General features: G+C 41.8%; 1 long non-coding RNA gene across 1 annotated transcript; it reads right to left on the bottom strand.

Annotated features, from left to right (window-relative positions):
• Window positions 1–2,804: 2,804 nt before the first annotated feature.
• LOC105853555 lies at window positions 2,805–6,670 on the bottom strand. Its single transcript, XR_001145390.1, has 3 exons — window positions 6,583–6,670; window positions 5,130–5,332; window positions 2,805–2,948 (listed from the first exon to the last, which is right to left on the bottom strand). It is a non-coding gene; the product is annotated as an uncharacterized LOC105853555 (long non-coding RNA).
• Between the last annotated feature and the right edge of the window lie 392 nt (window positions 6,671–7,062).

The following is a 7,062-nucleotide window of genomic DNA, read 5'->3' as shown; positions in this document are numbered from 1 at the left end:
TCAGACACTCTCCATATACCTGTAGTCGCTTACATCTGTTACCTGCACCTGTAAGGCCTCTACAGAACTGAAAGCAAAGACAGTCACAGTTGGTACATGTGAAATGATGATGCTGAGACTTCCAGGACCCTCGGCAATGGCCTGTTGTTGCCAGGCAGAACTGGGGGCCCAGACAGAATGATTGTGCCAGGAAATCCCATGGGGCATCCCTTATTCCTTATCCTGCTGGTGTTTCTTGGACTCTAACTCTGAGTCCATGGAGCTATTTCTTGTGCTTAGTAGTACCAGCACCTCTCCAGCATTCCCAAGGCAGGGCTTGACTTTCTATGTCAAGGAAAGCTTTGTGAAATGATTCACCTTATAAACTATTACTGGACAGCAAGCAGCCTATTACCATTATAGCTCCCACTCAGTCTGACTTAAAAGGAAGATTATTCCTTTACAATTGTCTTTAAGTTTTTATTATGGGGAACTATAATGTTTCCCTACTTTAGACCTAGGTACAGCTCTTCTTCCAGGAAGCCCCCACCCCCACCCCTTGATCTATAGTCCCCTTTGCCTGTCATGCTTTATCTATTCTTCAAATCTCACCTTAGAGATCACACCATGTGGGCCCTTTCTGACCTCTCATTAGCATAGCACCTGAGAAGACCCCTTCTCGTCCTGTGTTGTAATATCTGACCTCAAAAATTTGGGGGGGGGGGCTGCAGATTGCACCATATTCTTTGTAGCATCTCCAGTGACAAACACTCAGTGCACTACCAAAGGATGCTTGACTGAACTGGAGCACAATGGAAGGATCAGGGGCTTTCCAGGCCAGAGGACACAGACACCCATGTTGTCTCTGTCCTCTGTAGAACCGGATTACTGGATTACTGATAAGTCCCAATTTCCCCATGCAAAAAATAGAAATAATTATATTACCTTAAAGATTATGAAAAATGTCCTCCCTAGTGGTGCTGGGATTAAAGTCTCAGCACTATCAAGCTGTCACCAGCCAATGCAGCATGAGTTCAACCCCCAGGAAGAGAAGTGATGATGTGGTGCAGAAGACCTCTCCTGTCTCACCTGCTGCTCCCCTCAGCAGTGGATTTCAGTCTTTCTACCTGTTCTGCTCCCCACTCTACCTCAGGTGAATCCTCTCATCCCCCGGACCTCTGGCCTACACACCAGTTCTTATAAAGCATAAATAAATCAATAAATATATTTTTAAGAGTTATGGCAAGTTCTAGGTGCTAATAAAATTTATTATTTATTCTTTTGATCATTATACTAGGTTGAGGATTAGAGTTTGTTACAAACCATTTACACTGTGCCACTAATTTATAGATTTATTAGAAACAATTTTCACATTGTCTAATTGTGAAAGGCAGACTTGTAGAGTAGAAGAAACATACGTTTGAAGTCAAGAGACTTGGTTTGATTCATTTGTAATCCTTCCCCTTCCCCCCCACCCCCAAGGGAACTGACTACTCTATTCAAAACTATTTGCCTTAAGTTGAATGCTTTGCCTTCCCTGAACCTGAACGTGTCTGCTCATTACTAACTCTAAAAATAAAAAACCAGAACATTAATTACTACCCAACTTAAAATAGTTTCCTTTTGGTTCCAACTGTGGTCTGCTAGGTTAAAAAACCAAACAGTGAATGCTGCTGTCAAGGACCGGGTGGGGATTGGATTCTGTTTCTGTGGTGCAACAGTGACATCCATTGGCCTGTTGTGTTAATTATAGAGAAAACCTACTTCTCAGCAAGGCAACTACTGGGTTTCCTGATAGAGAAACACAAAGAGAACAGACTGTCTCCGGCCCAAGAGCTAGTCAGATGCTGACTTGAGCGTCTGGTCCCTGCAGACCGGACTGGGGTCACGGTACTTCCATGGTCACGTTGTATGTTCATGTTGGTGTCCTGTGGGGCCTCGCTGCCCTTGGGGCTTCCCTTCAGTCATGTGAGCAACCCTGAAATTGGTCCTGTCTTTGTGAGCTCTGTAAATTTGGAGGTCTGTGGGGAAACCACTAGTTTGAGGTTCAGATATGCAGTTTAACTGCATACGCCATGACAAACTCTTCACCTATGAGCCTTTTCCAACTGATGAAGTGAAGCTGGTAACAATACTGGTTTTGCAGTTCCCAATGGCTTTTCCGTATATTTTATAAAGCATCCCAACCCCACAGCAATTAAAGCTGAAAGCACACATGTTTGGTATCCGAGCAGTCTTGAGGATAGGAAGTTAGCACCAAATTTAGGGTTCTTCAAAAATTCCTGCTTGGTTTCTGGAAGAACCCCTAAAGATAGGTCTAAAACCAGAAAATCAGAAGAAAGTTTATCTGACTGAATATGAGATTTGAGCAATAAGAGGGTGTCATCATGGAAAAAAATGTATACAGTACTGGCTTTCATCTGCATAGAGAACATAACAGGAAATACCAAGACTAAAAATATTTATGTGCCAGATACCTGTTAAACATCAAGAATGAAGGATAAGTAAGGCAGACTATTGAATACCCTTAAAGACCTCATTTTCAAGTAAGGGATACAAGCCAGGAACAACAAATTTTTTTTTTTTAAGATTTATTTATTCATGCATACAGAATTGGGGTACAGCCCAGAGGTGTAGGAAGGGAGAAAATTCACCAGAGACAGAGTGGGGAGCAGAATAGGCAGATGGAATGAAATACACTGCTGAGGGAGCAGCAGGTGAGACAGTAGAGGTCTGCTGCGCCATGTGGGTCACCTGCCTGGCCAGGGATCAAACTGCTGTAGCCAGCTTCATTGTGCTGCATTTAAGTTATGGCTCCATCAGGGAGGGCCAGACCAATGAATTTTAATAGAATGATAAATGTTGTATCAAACGCTCCTCTGGGAAGTGATGGGAACATACTTCCAATCCCCACTTGCCCAGAATGTAGGGGGTGGGAAGTAGGAATCAGGTCTTAGACAAGAGAACACCTGTGAATGGAAACATGGGTGAAAGGTTTCAGTTCCACTCAGTCAAAACATCATATACTTCAAACATCAAAATCAAGCATATTGCAAAGCTGACATAGGATATTTAACACTTAATTTAAAAAAACAACCCCCCAGATTCAATTACAGTTTATAGTATTTCCTAGTAAATCTTCTTTTGAAAATAATTAGAGAATTTGAAACTAATTTGTGGTATATGTAGTGAAACCCATTACTGACTCACTGGTATAATTTTTTTAAATCATTAAACAAATCAAACAAAAAAAATGGTTCATCTAATAAAAGGATCTCATTCCAATTATTTTGCTCCTTCTCTGGTTGGTCAACTAACAGGAAAGCTCAGTTCCAGTGCCCCTTTTAGTAAGTTGGGTTATTTTTAACTCTTATCATAACACTCGAGGCATATCCTTCACCTTCCCTCTCCCTGGCAACAGTTTCCACTGAGCTTACTCTTCCTGTCGGATGGGGGAGAGCACCCTCAACACCCAATTATCAGTGGAGCTTCCTGTGACAGAGGCGAACAGAAGACCCCAGAAACTTGACAAATAGGCAGGCTAGGTGGCTATAAGTTATACACACACACTATGTAATTATTGGGGCTCCTTGTAAAAAAACAAAATTCACATTTTAAAACATCACTTTTCATTTTTGGCCATTTTGGTTTAAAACTTGTGTTTGGCAAATTGAGAAAATGTTAACTTGCAATTGGCTCTGTTAGGAGTCCTTTTATAGACACCCAAATCTCTAGAATTCAGGAAATTTCTGTGGGCTTTGGGAAACTTCTTTCACAAGGTAAGAAAAGATGAGTTCATTTAGCTGAAGTTACCAATTCTAATACATGCAATCCCCTACGTGCATGTTGGCAAGAAATCAGAATGAAGATGCTTAGAAATATTCCCAGAGGCCTTTGGGCTTAGTACTAGGTGTCACATGGAAGTCGCCTTTGCCAGTGGCTGTCTCTGTCTCTTTGCCATCAGATCTGAGAGCTGCAGAGGGGTCCCCACTCTGTCCCTCTCACAGGGGTCCCTCAGCACTGACACCTGGCACGGTCCACCCTCCTTACGTGGGCAGTTTCAGCACCATCAGCATCTTTACCACTCACCTTTTAGCATTGCAGACTTGGGCATAAAATAAACTCACCAAAGTCCTTTGTGGTACTATTTGATTATATATGTGAAATGACTTGAGATCATCTAGCTAGCCCTCAATGCCCCAAAACGGCCCACCTAGTCGCTTAAGGTCCCATATGTCTTCATTAGGGCAAGAGTTAATCCAGAGACTAGACCCTATTTGCTTTCAATGGACACCCACAGGAGGGAGTACTTAGTGATAGTCTCTTGCATACAGGATTGAATTTTTGCTTTTGCTTTTAAATATATTTTTGTTGGGAGATAATTCACAAATTAAAATATATTATTTTATAAAATATAAAATAATACTATATTACTATTGATGCATCCTGACAAAGGTATTTTTACCTATGTAATATACATCCTTATCAAGATATAGACCATCTTTATCATTACAAAGAGTCCTCTTATACTCCTCAGTCCATTTCCTATCACCCAGACATTTACTATTCCAATTTATTCCACCATACAGAAGTTTTGCCTACAAATGAAGTAATGCACTACACTTTGGGGTTGGTTTTTTTTTTTTTTTCTTCAGCCAAGTGTTTTTGAACTGCAACCTTGTCACTTAGCTTCATCATTCATTATTTATCCATTCCCCTACTGGTAGGCATTTGGACTATTACCAGATTGGGTCTATAGTATACTAATATCCATAGTAACTTTATTCACAAGTCTTTTTTAGACATATTTCCATTTCTTTTGGGTAAATACCTAGGAATGAAATGTTGGAGCATTCTGTATATAGATATATCTTTGACTTTAGAAAATGCTCCATACCATTTTTCACAGTGGTTGTACCATTTAACAATCCAAATACAGCAGCTCCACAACTTTCTCAACATTTGGTGTTGAATGTTGTATTAATTTTCTCTTACTGTGTAACGAATCATCACAAAAACAGCATCTGGCAGAAGCACAAATGTACTGGCTGACATTTCTCTAGGCCAGGATTTTCTTATGACTCATTTGAGTTCTCTGGTTAGGGTCTCATAAGGCTGAAGTGAAAGTGTCAGCTGTCCTGGATTCTTACCTGGAAGCTGTTGGAAACAGTCCACTTCCAAATGAAGTCAGATTGTTGGTTGAATTCAGTTTTTGTGATTTCCAGGTCTCCTGGTAGGGCACCTCTCTGCTGCTGGAGGCGGCCATGCATTCCTTCTCAGGTAGTGCCTCCACCTTAAAGCCTGTGAGAATATCGACTCCCCTTCATGCTTTGAATCTTTCTGACTTCCTTTTCTGCCAGGAAATAACTCTGCTTTAAATAGGCCCACCTGGTTGGGTTAGAGTCACCTGGATAATCTCTGTTATCTTAAATTTAATTGACTTGATATTTTAATTGTATCTGCAAGTTCTCTTCACAATAGTACCTAAATGAATATCTGGCATTATAACTAGAGGAGAGGGGTCGTAGAGTCATCTTTAGAATCCAGTCTACCTCAGATGTCCATGGGAAAGCATTAAAATCAGCGTCACTTTTCAATATCCAGTTGCTTTAAAGCTTGAGATTTCAAATATTATTTTCCTCCTATAAAAAAATCACATCTACTGTGGTTTCAATAATTACCCCTTACCATTTGTATTCTATGTGTTTATAAAATCCACTGTACTGGAAAACATCAAGTTCTTTACCGCATTGAGTTTGATAGCCCTATCAACATGATCAGCTAACTAACAATATTAAGAGTAGAAAACATTGACATAGGTTGCAGTGATTTAACCATGTTAACTTTTGTCATTTCTTCTTTTTTTTTTTTTTTAAAGATTTATTTATTTGTGCATACAGAGCTGGGGTGCAGACCAGAGGCTCAGGGGCAGCGAGAGGCTTCACCAGAGACAGAGTGGGGAGCAGAACAGGCAGATTTACAAAGTACACCGCTGAGGGGAACAGCGGGCGGGTCAGGAGAGGTCTGCCGCGCCATGTGGTCACCTCCGGGGCAGGCGGGAATCGAACTCATGCGGAAGCGGCTTTAGCTTCTCAGTGCTGCGCTTTAACCCACTGTGCCACCAGGAAGGGCCTGTCATTTCTTCTTATTGCCACCTACAGAATTTTTGAAAGCTAGCATTTGAATTTGATGATTAGAATAATAGAATTTAAGGTTGAAAATTCTTAAGTTCTTGATAGCCCAACTGAAAATCAGAGGAAATGATTCTGAGTTGGCTAGTCAGAGATGTGCCAGTGTCATGTCTCATCCTCTAAAAGACTTTGAGATGTGTTGATTTAAGTCATCATAGAAATCCCTGGCAATCTAGAAAACACTTATTGAAAATTACGCATAGACTGTAGGGTTTTCTTTTGTTCCAAATCAAAGTGCTAGCTCAATTCTTTCCAAGAAATGTTTATTTGATCCATTTTTAACCAGCTGGGAGAGGGCAGGAACCAGTGGATTTGATGGACTTCTGTTTAGAGGAGTCTTAGGTTGTGTGTTTGAAAACTCTAGATTCAAGGACTCGGCCTCCTGGCAACAGAGCATTAAAGGATTGTATACCTGTAGGAGAAACGAAGACTTCTTTGTGCTCTTGGTCTCTGTGGCTATCACCTGCAGCCTTGAATGCAGGAAGCTCTTGGAAGCGGGGCTTCGGGTACACCTGCTGGATGGTAGACACCTGGAGTAAGGTGTGGGCATGTGCAAGTAGGCACACCTGAGCCTAGAGGTGGAGCCTATAAGGGCAGAGTGTGACAGAGGCTGGCCGAACAGAGAATGGCTACAAGAGGAAGAGCCCGCACCATGACGACAAAGAGCCCAGAGAGTCAAGATTCATGGGGAGGCTACGCTGGCTGCCAGCCTGTTGCCCCTCTCCACCCACCCCCCTGCCTGCCCTGTGCCTGGCTGCCTCACTACAAGTGGTACAGAAAGATCATTAGAATCCTGTAAAAGCCCCTGAGGTCTCCAGTACTCTCCTTCATCCGTCTGCCTGGATCATAGAAAAACTGCTCTGTGTCTTGCTGGCACTACAATACCTGACTT

This window comes from Condylura cristata, unplaced genomic scaffold (assembly GCF_000260355.1).
Source record: "Condylura cristata isolate star-nosed mole 26May11 unplaced genomic scaffold, ConCri1.0 scaffold00012, whole genome shotgun sequence".
NCBI lineage: Eukaryota > Metazoa > Chordata > Mammalia > Eulipotyphla > Talpidae > Condylura > Condylura cristata.
Note: the sequence above shows the minus strand (reverse complement) of the source record. Positions and strands in the feature narration are given on the sequence as shown.